This window comes from Colias philodice, chromosome 16, assembly GCF_061535455.1.
Source record: "Colias philodice isolate Cphi_HAF_F1 chromosome 16, ilColPhil1 Martin Lab GWU primary, whole genome shotgun sequence".
Taxonomy (NCBI): Eukaryota; Metazoa; Arthropoda; class Insecta; order Lepidoptera; family Pieridae; genus Colias; species Colias philodice.
In genome coordinates, this window is record NC_143101.1 from 5,676,634 (window position 1) to 5,690,407 (window position 13,774).

General features: G+C 29.8%; 1 protein-coding gene across 4 annotated transcripts in view; it reads left to right on the forward strand.

Moving 5' to 3' along the window:
* Dh44-R2 (Diuretic hormone 44 receptor 2) overlaps nt 1–13,774 on the forward strand; it is a 114,951-nt gene that overhangs the window by 63,980 nt on the left and 37,197 nt on the right. For all 4 annotated transcript variants that reach the window (XM_089704832.1, XM_089704830.1, XM_089704833.1 and 1 more), the window contains one exon: nt 10,003–10,029. The gene's annotated coding sequence lies outside the window, so the exon portion shown is untranslated. The remainder of the gene's footprint in view (nt 1–10,002; nt 10,030–13,774) is intronic.

The window sequence follows — 13,774 nt, forward strand, 5'->3', positions numbered from 1 at the left end:
TTTCGACCCTACTTGGATTATTAATTATTAATCCATCGTTTTATTTATGGATTAAGACATTTAATAAATCACACTGCTATAGGACGCTTACAAAGGAAAAATTGTTGAATCGAAATATGATTTAATTACTTCCGTAACATTATTTTAGTTATGCTTATCCACTTATAAGTAATGTAGTCTGAATTCCTGCTTCTCAAGTTGGTAGAAATACATAGAGTATTTCTACTTGCTTATTTTAATGATCTTACATTTCTAAGGTAATCATTTTGAAAGATACGCAAACTACTCTGCAAAAGAAACTACCTATAGAATTTCATAAATAATTATTTTGAGTAAAAATCACGTTGCATCAACCATTGGGGAAAATTATAGTTCGATGATGAATAAAAACGTTGTTAAATTTTAAGTAAGAAAGTTCAATTTTTCACTTAAAAAAAGAAACTTTATATACCTATTTGAGTCATTTAATATTTATAATAGATAAATGTATAGGATTTTTTATAAAAATAAAAACAAATTCTCGAAATACCTACAATTCATACACATGACGTTATCATAAATATTCTAAATTTTTCATCTATTGGTACTATATTTTAAGCCTCATGTTTGAAAACTGCTCCAGGCTAAAAACCAGCTTTGATCATTTATTTGCGTTCAAAAAAAGACTAAATGTTTTATAAATATTTTACGCAGATTAATATTATAGGACAAATATTAAAATTTACACATTGTGGAAAAGTTTGAAATGTTAAAAACAATATATTTCATTCAATGAAGGCAAATACTGTTATAATTTAATATAACAAGAAAAGCATAAAAGTAAAATAATGAAATTCAAAGGTATAACCTCTGTCCTCAATCGAAAAACAGGAAAAAATAGAGGTTAAAGCTCTTTTAAAAAAAATATACATTTGCGAGGACAGAACTTTTCCGTCACTTAAAATCTCGTATATCGTCGATCTGTATAAAATATCAGGAAATATATCGAATATTTGTCGAATGGTTCAGCGTAAATTGAATTTCAAAAGTAAAACAATGCACAAGTTAACATTACACAGTTTTATACTGCTATAAGAGTTACGAGAATGATAAAGTTTCCCTTGCGATTTGAGTCAATGCAACTAGTTGTATTCTCTGTGTTCTATCAATCCTTGTTGTAAAACTTTATTCAGTACTAGCGTTCCGCCCCGGCTTCGCCCGTAGTTGTTTACGTTTTCTCTTCATAAAAACCATCCTCGTCCTTCAAGGAATATTATTAAAAAAAAATAACCGAAATCGGCTGAACCGATTACACAAACTAACACTTTTTGAGATTTATTTATATATATGTTACAGTAATTTGAATATTATGATTGACGTGTCGCTCATTTCGGAATTTCATCCAGACGATTCTAGAAAAAAAAACAGTTTTACTAGAACTTATTTACTAGATTATGAACAATGCCTTTATTATTCGCGATCGAAGCTTCTGACAGAGAAATTGAATTTTATCAAATAAGATTCACATATGAAACACTCCAATATGAAAATATTCTAGCTTAAGATAGCATCAGATATTATTTTACATGATAGGATATCAAATGTGGGTCGCGTAAGCCACATCCTATAAGCATATACATTAAATCTTGAATACATCGCGGGGCGCGAATGGATTCCAAATAATTTCAGAAAATATTGGAAAAATAAGATATGAGTATTTGCTTATAATACTGCTTACAGCTAAGTCAATGCTGAGGAATTTTGATCAGATTCTTTTCTATTGATGTTTATATAATGTATGAACATTACACGTTTACTTAATGTATGAAATATTATTCAAATATATTCTGCACAGATCGACACCTTCTACATTAGTATTGTCGAATACGCATTTGTGGAACTGAAAAAAAATACGTTTGTTTTCATTAGCTGCCAATCCTATGTATGCTATACTCGCCTTTTATTCAAGTGATTTTTTTAAAACTTACCTTTCAAATGTGTTTATAAGTTACTAGCAAACCCGGCGAACTCCGTTTCGCCACCAGAGATACCTTTTCTTTGCTATAAACCTCACGGAGCCTTTCTACGGAACGGTACGGAACCTTTCCAACGAATGCAAAACCGTGGCAATCGGTTCGTGCGTTCTTGAGTTATAGCGTCAGGGAGGAAAACCCGACTTATTTTTATATAGTAGAAGATAATATTGTTTTGCTATACTAGATAGAAAAAAATTCCGCTGTATTTGTTTTCAATTAAACTGAAAGATCTCTTCGATATTTTGCATATTGCTGTGCAATTTGTTACGCGTTTAAATAAGAGGCTTGGATCCGACCCAACGCATAAAGATTAACTTCACCGATTCTTGCCAAAATACGAGTTTTCGAGAATTAAACTTGCAATAAGTGATTTTAAATCACGTTTAACTTTCCCTCAAAGTTTACCATTAACTTATACAAACTATCTCTTAGTTTATCTAAACTAAGAAAACAAGATCACAAATTTATTTAAAAAAGGTAGTACGTAAATAACTTTTATTTCATTCGCTTTTCGTACAGTCGGAAAAGGAAAATTATAGCATTATACCTTCAGGGTGATCCGGTTTTTTTGAACTGAAAAACTATACGTTCCATGTATCATAGAGCATTCTACATTTATTTAGATTATAAATAAGACTTTGTTCAAGCTGTATATATAATTACAATCGTGCGTGTATTAAAATTAAGAACCAAAAACCGTAGATGGTTAAGTTGTGCAAATAGTACCACACAAACTTTTATACTAGTTCTAATACTGACCCCAAATAAATAAGCATGCCGTGTACAAGAGCACAAGGTAGTGAAAACATAAGAGAACTTAAACAATGCTAACTTCGAAGGGGTAAGTAGTGAAGCCATGAAATATTTTTAGACTATTGTGTAGGCTGAGGCTGACCTTTTTACGTCTTAATTTTTGCGTTGTGATATATTTTTGAATAGACAAATTTAGAGTCTAAATAAGCAAAACTTAATATTATAATCGACTGTTAATAATAATAAAATCTATCTATTTCCTTCTACCATCAATACATTAAAATCACAAAATTCAGAACATCAGACGTACATTCATAGAAATAAAAAAAAGAAATGAGCTGCATATATCACGAATCATCGAAAGCATGTTATATCTAGTGTTATATATATGTATATTGTATATAGTAATTCTTAAAAAAAAAACAGATCTTAGTAGACTTTTTAGACTTAAGTAGATACAAAAGCTGTTAAGCCTAGGTATTAAATACTGCTTCCATTTATCAAATTGAATGTTAGCATTAATTAAGACTAGAGTTACTAAACTTAAATAATAAGTAGGACTAATTTAGAAGTTAATTATTCGACACGGATAAATTAATTTATGTTTTCCCTCGAATATATTATCTTTGAATTTACTCTAAACGTATGAGATTTTGCTTTTATAAAAACAACAGCAATTATTGAATTTATATTATAATCATTTATATATGTATCATAGTATACCCGTATCCCCGTAACAATAATAAATGATGATATTAAATGCTACCAAAAAGCATAAAACACGACAAAAGTACATAATATATATCTACTTCATAGGAAACATCCCAGTGTTCCACATATAGACTGATGATGACGTAGACAAGCAAAAACATAAAACTAAAGTACTATTAAGACCAGACAGACCGGCCTGTGGAATTACGTGTATTAATGAAGCGATGAGGGCGCGGTACCGAACACCAAATTAATCAAGTAATAATCTACCAAATGGATCCATTTCCTAAATGTATCAACTTCAGTTACAGAAATAATATTTGCCCAATTTATGTAGGACGTATTACAGAATATCACTTACTTATAATAAGTAGTGCACAATTTAGCTAAGTGCATGTAGGTCATTATGGTGAGATACATCGGTTTCATTTTATATGAAGTATTATTCTACTTATTTTTAATATTAAATTATATAAATAACAGACAACTCGTTGAAAATAATGCTACATGTTTTGCATTGAGTCTCATGTTATTTCAAAACCACACTTTTTTCTTAAAGTTTGGAGTGTATTTTTTCAGAAATTTGCCTCCAGCAATAAAACCAAAACATTTACTTGGTCTAGCAAATGCCAGACAATAGAACTGAAGCCATGGCCATGCAGATTTTGGACACATTATTTAATTTGACATACTTAAATCAAGTTAGATAATCACTGTTTATATACGAGACTGGTTTGTAATCAAAGACGTCCTGCGGTTTATTGGCGATAAATTTATTTTAGCACTAAAAGGCTCGAATGTTAGCACTGAACATAAAATACATACATGATCAAACGTAGTAACTGTAAATTTTAAATGCCAGACAATGTAGGGAGTTAACTTTATAGCCGTTAAAATTTTACAGCGTTCCACCTAATTCTGGTTTCATTTCCGATCGTATTAAAGTTTTTAGGTTCTTTGTAGTCGGGTAATCAAATTGCAATTAATTATATTGTTTGCTTGGTTTTAAAGTTCGTGCTTTGAATTTTGTTTGCGTTATCCCACATCTTTTAGGTTACTGTCATAAACCTAAAAATGTTTTTTTGAAGTGAAACTTCTTTAGGTGCGTTGAGAAAAATTTTAGTAATTAAAATTTCAACGTCATGACAATACCGTCTCGCCATTGTGTAAGGCGACGATTTTGAATCTTGCCAAAGAAGTTTCTCTTCTGACACGTCTGCTCGGCACACATGCTCTTTTTTTAACCACAGAGCATTCTATTTCACAAAGGTTTTATACAAATCTACCAAACAGTATATAGATTCAACAATACCAGAATATTTTAATAGTCCATGCCCTTAGGGTTTTGGGAATTAAAGCTCAAGATTTCTGAACGATACCCTATTATTTTTTTCCCAACTCAAAACTAGTGACGACGGAAAGTTACCGCCATCCCCTGGAGTCTAAGGTTGACATAAGATACCGGTCTACAAAACTCATCGGGTTTAAATGTATATCTTACTTTACTTTGAAATTGGATTTGTTTATTTATTCATAGTTGAATAAATTGACAGTTTGTTTTTTGAACATTTCTTGGTAGTATTGGAAGAATTCTATCAGGAATACATTTAAAAATAGGTAAGAACTATGTTTTAACGTTCTGTACATTGATGTATTAGATATTGATGGATACTTTTAAAAACATTGAATTAAAGCCACACTTCAATACCTATAAGATTTGATTATGATAAAATTTTTATGTTGTTTAAATATTTATTTAGCGGTTCCTTCAACGAAAACATTGAAATACTTACTGAAGGAAATAATGAAGTATGTATCCTTTGTTTATATAATAAAGTAAATGTTCGATCGCACGCTACAATAGACGAATGAAACATAATAGCTGTTTTGTAATGAAACCGTAAAAACAATTATTTTCAGTCAAAAGACAATCTATAAAGAATTTTATTGTTACACTTTTATTTGTTTGTTATTTTCCCATTTAACTGTCGCTATTACAATCGTAAAAACTTGCAAATTAAGTAAGCCGCAAAGCGTAGGTACAACTATACCTATTCATTAAAAGGAACGAATAGAAACTGCGCCCTTTGTTGTCGTATTTTTTACTTTACTACTATGATATAACGGAAAACTGGTTTTCAACTTCCTACTAAAAATATTTTTTGCAAAACAATAAAACTTTATAAATTCGGCAATATATCACGAAACCTTTCCCAAATAAATTATTAACATCAGTGAGATTGGTGATTAAACAACTGCTATTAACAAACACAATTATTTATTCGAATACCTTCATTTTTACGAATTAACATAATTACCTATAAGTCACTGAACATTGCGGATTTATGTTTACGCGTCAACATTTTTTGATGTTGTTAATGAAAAATGTATTAAATTGTAACGTGAAATTAAATCCTTTACAATGTACCTTTGGACAAAGTCTTTAAGATTACGTCATTGTCAGATAATCCGTAGTACCCACAGCAAGGAAGCTGTGTGGGTAGTCTCCGTGCTTACTTATCGGAGAAAAGCAGAATCAGATTGCATTATGCTATTCAAACAATAATGTTGGTCTTCATTATAACTTTCAATAACTTTTCTTGCAGCTGCATTCCAATCTAATATTAACGATATAAATCTGCGTATTTCTTTGTCGCATTGAAGAATGTAGTTGTTTTTCTTGTAAAAACTACAAATAATCGTGAATGTATTTCTTCCATATTTATGTGAGGAAAGACAATGATTTATATGTCTGTCTCGAACGCTTTCGAAACACAATAACATACTGTTGATGTACGCAGTACGCCGTTCTTCTGGAAGTATTCGATAATTTCCCAGGCGTGACTTTAACCTAATTCGACCGAAAGATTACACGCTTACCAAAGGGTGCGATATATATTATTGATGCGTGTGAATATTTTAAGACCAAATTGTGTTGGAATCATGAATCAATGTGTTAACATGCAACCTTTTCCCGCACGAAATAGTCAGCTTTTTATTTATTTCCTGATTCACGCGACCACTGACCGACCTTTGTCCAAATTATTTCATTAGTGGAAACCTACATTATTCTATACAAAGGTCATTTCTTATGTCATTTTGTATCCCGCCTCTACCTATCCTCTCGGATCCAAGGAGCGTAACTTACGGTACGCTGATTTTTAAATATAAAAAATTACATAAAAATTATTCATCATATTTGAGTGTTAATCGTTAAAACATATTCACGTTTAAGCGTTTGAAACTAAATTGAATCACCACTAGAGCTGCCAAAACTACCACACTTCGAAGGTTTGTAATCTTTAATAGCATCATTATTAATAAATCACACGAAGCTTTCAATTATAATAATTGCCATAATAACAGTTATCGCAAAAGCGTATATAGAGTATATATAAAGTTAAATAAGAGCCATGCCTTTGGCAAAGGTATACTAAGGATATTTATTTGTTTCCTGCTACACAATTTAATTTACTATTCATTTTTTGTGTAATATAATTATATTAAAATCGAAAAATTTACTGATTTTTAAAATCCATTTTTGAAGTATTGTGCATTTGGTCTTGATTCATCAATGTTGTGGCGCCAACAGCTGAGTTTTACTGAAATCAATTAAGTAGTTCGTTATTCTTACGGATAAATACGTAGAAAATTTTATTTCTGCAACTTGTTTAAATAAGTTTATAGATATCAATTTATCTAAAGGAAAGTTGAAAAATTTAATTTAAAGAGAGAATAACATACATTTACAAAGCATACACATAATAAATTGTATAAATAAACACTGAATTTAATACTACAAACAGCTCAACTTGGGCAATAAATAAATACGCAAATGAGATTCATCTATACAGCAATATTTGACCAAATAAAGCAAATTTAAAATAAATTGCTTTATCATTAAAATGCAAAATAAGTATTCATCATTTATGATCTCTTTTATACGCATCGTTTTGATAAACAATGAAAATATTCGATTTCCGCAATAAAATGAGGACTATATCTTAGTTGCGAATCAATTTAATATATTGCTGCATTATTTGGGTCGAACGTGACTATCGTTAAATGAATATTTTTGTAAGTACTTGACATTAATTGCTACCACGTTTTTCGTACAATTATTCAAACAAAATAAGCGGTAGCTGTAAAGTATTTCATTTGTATTAAATTTCCTTTGCCTAAATTAAACATAAGTAACATATTATATTTTGACCTACCTTACCTATCATGTACGTACATAAATTAATGTTGTTTATGTTATAAGTCTATCTAATGAAAAATATACGCTTTCCTTAAAAATATGTAATAATGAAACCATTTACCTTGTTAATCATTTTATTGTTTAAGACCTAGATAATAGACATACCTAGACATAATTATTCCATAATAACATTGGATAAACTTTATTAATACGTGTAACAGTGGGTTATTACTAGTAAATAGGTTGGGTTAGCAAGTGTCGGTAATTTATGGTATCCAAGTCCGTGAAAACGTGACGAGAATACATCAAATCTTCGATATAGGAACGTGTGTGATGATATCTCCGTATACTAATATTCAATCAGTATTAGGCACCTTATTCATGTATTAGCCTTTTTCTCCATACAAATATAGAGATTGTATCGTAATTTCTTCGATAAATCACGGTGAATTTGTTGAATTTAAAATTAATATTTTAATTTTTAAAATAAGGACACATGTCGATGTGCGCTTTACCAAATCATTAAAGTTTGTACAATTTATAAAATAATGTATCATATAATATTCACCAAATCTTCTTTACGTCATTACTGAAGCTCTTGATTTATGTCCATTTAAAATTGTATATTAGATGTTCCATTAATGGCTATAGGCACGTAAAAAGTTAATTCTTATTTTTAATAGAATCAGCTAAGGAAATATTATAGCATTCAATTTAATTATTTAAATTGTACATAAAATAACAAAATAACAAAGGAACGAAAAGTATAAAAAATCAAAAGCCGTCAAAACTCATTAGAAAGTTTTAAATAAATTATGGAAGCCGACTTGCTTTTGACTTTTGGGGCTGTACGTGAGTTAGCAATGGTTTTGTAATTTGTAGAATTTATATTTGTTAATATAACTTGAATATTTATCGCATAAATAATGGGTATTATTCAACATTATTTACCATCCGTGTACAGTTCTAGAATGCCTACTAATAAACGTACTTTATTTTAAAACTTATTTGAAAAAATGTTGTGTGGTTTTATGAAACCACGGTAAAAGTGAAACTTAGGCACAAAATTATCGTATTTGTACGATAATTATCGTACGGTTCCGAACACTGCTTTATACCTACTCGGCAGCCGACCGTCACGCGACATGCGCTACACAGACCAAAAAGTTTGAGACGATGTAATAAAAGTTTCACTTTAATAATTTTTTATTACGAATGAAGTTTAAGTAGATATTTATATAATATTATAATATGAATGATAAAGAAAATATATAAATAAATACAACATACTTTACTTTTCATTCATAACAACGTATATTTTTCTGACCTTACTTGTAATTATTATCATTACATTTTAACACACCACACTGTTTTCTTACACTATGCTTTCATGAATATCTACACAGTGACATCCGACATTCTTATTACATTATCAATGCAATTTATCATCATCCGTCTAACTATATTATATGATGGAAGTACCGAAGAGCCATGAGCGACGAGTACACAGCTTTTAACTTTACACTTCTCATAAGTGCAGTTTGAAGGATTACTCATATTTTGTTAGTATGAAATATTGGTGATCCAAGTTTTGGTGTAGTATTGTAGGGATATCGTATTCGTTAATACGAATAAGTAATGTGTATTACATGTGTGAATTTACAGAAAATATACATTAGTCAGTGTTTTTTTTTTTTTTAGTGAAGCTTTGAATAGTTTCATTACCTGTTAATTGAGTTGATTAACATTATGTTTAAAATTATCTGTATTATGCTTCAAGTTCCTTTTTAGGGAACAACAATACTTATTACGTATCTTATACTCTATTCAGATAATATCAATTCTATTTAATCCATTTTCCATACAATTTACTCCAATTATTTTCACAACAATTCATCAAGTTGAATCCCCATTGAATATCAAGACCTATCAGGCGCGGACGTCCAGTTTCAACTGACGTGTACAAATAGCTGGCACAGCGAATTACTTAAAGCCTTGGAAAAAAATCCCACATACCACAACTAATAAATACCCAACTAGACGGTATTTTCTCAGAGAAAAAGTGGAAGACATTGACAAATTGTATTGTGGTGGTGACACGTCTGGACACACTTAATCTGTTCTCATATAATCTATTTGACAATTTTATAGCCCTCGTAAACATTTTGGATAAAAAGTTAACATGGCTTTCAGACGTCTTTGTCTTTCATTTATAATTTTCTAATATCCTGAATTTTAGGAACTAACTTAAAACATACGTCTGCTCTATGGCCGTTAAACATCTTACTTATTAGTTATTTGTACTTTCCTTTTTTGTTGCAGATGCATAGCAGTTCTTCCTTATATTATGTAAGTATTTCTTTTATATTTTCCAAAATACCTTAGTAATCTCTAAACTAAGTATAGACCTCTTAATTGATTATTGACATAACATGAAAAAGCTAGTGCCCATAAGCCACATAAACACTATAAGCTATTGATGTAGCGTAAACACCCAAATAAGGTATCCACTAGTGCTAAATGGATCAGAAGATATTAAACTCGACATTTATTATGATAAAATATTCCTCATTGTTAAATAAAAACAGTCTTCAACTCGGAAAAGACATTCGCGAAATAAGTGGTGTGTGAAAAAAATAAATTATGGCTAAGGTTAAACCATCCGAGCCGGCATTAGTATCAACAGCATTGTAAACAAAAATATATTTTCGCGAAACTTTCTGCCCTTGATGTTTACGGGATTATGTTATGGTAGTCCCGTTTTATCGTGACATAAAATCTTCGTCTCACGCCAAATAATGGACTCAATGAAGCAAGTTGACGCGATCCCGCAACCGAGGCCTGAATCTGAATGTTTATTGGATATGTTGTTAGTTGTTACTTTGTACCACTATATTACTCTTACTGACGAATTCAACATAATATTCATAAGCTTTATTATTACAGCGCTTTATATTACGACACTATGTCGGTCAATAATTCACTATATATTTGTGATAGGTATATTATTTAAAAAATATCCATCTCTCCGTTAATAGAATATCAAATAAACGTCATAGGAAAATATGTACTGTAGTATGTATTTCAAAAATATAATGCTGGCAATAATCCTTTTCATAATTCGTTTAATCTTTAATAACAATACTAGTTATAAGACAATACTTTCAAACAGTAAAAACTACTGCTTTATAAATGTACAAGAAAATTATGAAATATAATAGAGTGAGTTAATTAAGAGCGTCGGTGTTCCGCCCTGAGGCTTTGTTAATCAAATACGGTCCGCTACCGAGTAGATCGCTTTCAGGCTTGAAAGCTAAGGGCATTAAACTTGTTCTATAAAATTATAGTATAATTGATACTGTAGTTGTTACAGAAATAGTTTATAAATAATGGACTATCCCCGTGCGATAAACAATGGTAATAAAGTTATGGTAGAAAAGTTTCTATGATATTCTCTGTTCTATCTTAAAATAACATATTATTGTTCCAGAGGAATATCTATTTTGTAAAAAATATCATAGATTAGTTTATATATATAATATGGATATTATTATTTTCTGGAAACACTTCTACCTACGCGATTTAAACATTTTTTAACATGAAAGGCTAGTTGATTAGCTGAGATTTTGAACTTCATCTAACATCTAAGTTGAGTAAATATTATTTACTGTTTATTGTACGGCTGCTAATTTAAAATAAATTACTTTTATAAATTTATTAAGAATAGAAAAAATTCGATCACGAGGCGGGTTTCGAACCCGCATCCTTTCGCGCCATTCCGAGGCGGATGCCTGACCAACTCGGCGACTCGTGACCCGCCAGAGCGATCGAATTTATTTTATTCTTTCAGTTTTATGTGTCTAAGGGACATAATATAAATAAATTACTTTTATTATACTAGAAAATCTAATAAACGAACTCCCTTATGTCAACATTAGGTGAAATTTTTACTGCTGTTGATTTGCACAGCTGAAAGATTCTTTTGATCCCTTCATGTTCAATAGCTATTTAACACCGATTTAGAGTAAAATTGCACTTTTTCAAAATTTTCTCTACATTTTACAGTTATATCGTGTTTAACACACTACGGATGGTATTTAGGCCCTCTGTGAAAAGCAATTATAAAATAAATTACTGTACAATTTTCTTTTAATTTTGATAAAATTGTCGCTATTGGATTGGTTCCCAATGTATGTTTCTAAATTTTATATTGCTTACTTATTTCGAACGTTCTATTGGAAGTGTGGCGATTTGTTGAATAAAATCCGCGATCTAATTTTCTTCCCAATGTTTTATTGAAAAGAAATAACTCGTATACAAAAATAAATCGTACACGTATTTAATTATTCACAGCTTAATGTTCAATATTCTTGCCTCATAGATAAAAAGTAAAATCGTGGTTAGAATTCTCTAACCCTCGATAAAAGCAGCCTCTTTACGACCTTACTTACGCGTAATTTGTTACTCCCTTAAGGAAAAGATCCACTAACTCAATGTGGATTTTCGTTACAAAATCTTAAACACGATGCTTTAGTATCTATTAAATACAAAAACACATTTTAAATCGACGCAAACAAATTACTTAAAGCATGTAAAAAAATGGAATTTACTCGTAAAATTTTAACGCTCGCATAAAATATTTCGCATTTCTCTGTGGGATTACGTGTTCTAAAGTGTATTATCAAAAACGGTTTCATATTTTTTGGGCCGACTTATATAAAGACCGTATTTTAATTTAAAATCCAGCGCCGCGTAAATCTTTATATTCATAGTCCGTAGTTGTCGAAATAATTTATATGGTTTTGAATAGATAGATTATTTCACATGGAAATATTCACAGAACATTCTGTCGGCACTTACAAAACATATTATAATAGTTTTGTTAGCATAAACAAACATAGAGTTCGTGAATCAAGTAAATGACCTTTGACCTTTTAATCGTTTTTAATCAGTAAATACGTACATGAAAAATTAGAATAAACATGACACTATATAGTACTGCATAATGATTATATGCTTTATGAACCAAGTCTTAGTAAACATGGTGGATCAGAAGCCGTGTGATTATTTAAAGCTTTAATATTACTGCTATTATAAAACTTGTTAAACAGCGTTATAAGAAAGAAACGTGAGACTATAATGACCGCATTTTCTTTGAACTTTTCTTGTGAAGTATAAAAAGTTCTTTGAAATAGGATATCTTAGGGAAAACTTTATTTGAATTTCAAACCGAAAACTGCACTCTCTGAGCCTTCATTAATTTTGATTTTATTTTTAAAATATTGGTTATTATGTAGTATTAAATGAATTTCTTCATCATCATTAACATAAATTGATTAATGGAGAAATCATCTTATCTCTCTACGCAAAAGCCCTACTTTTCCATTCCTAAATTGAATTACATAGATATGTTAATTATAAGTATCTTAATTTTTATATTATAGATATTTTTATAGCATAGATATGTTAATTTTTCGATCACTTTTTAAGCTCCATAAAAATCAAATTATGCGTAGAATTAATACACTAACTAAAGAAACAAATTTCTGCCAACGAACAGTGTTCTGTTTAGCTAAAAAAAATCTTCCTGGCGTTGAATATATAAGTGATAAATTGTATTTAAGAATATTAATGCTGATTTTGAGCTTATTAGTTGAAATATTAATAGTAATACATTCTTCAAAGTTGTCGGTAATAAAGTTAAGTTACCTATATAAAATGTCACTGCGTTTCTGAAGACGAAAATAGACATACCTACAATAGCTATGAAACAGTCTTCTTGTTTGCATTTTCTAGATTCTACAGAAATGACAAGCTAGATATAATATCTATTTATTGAATTATCAATCCAAAAAAATAACAAAAATTATGTCCTATTTAAAGAATTTAAAATCATAACCATCCAATATTAATATTTTTCCACACAGCATTTAATTAATGAACAAGTATTTGTTTAAATTTTACACATGTCTTCGGAAATGCTAAAATAAACTCATTTAACACGAAAATAGCGAAAGATAAACTTATCACCTACAAAATAAAATGTTATATTACATTCAAACAATATTAAAAATAAAATTGAAATGAAAATTAC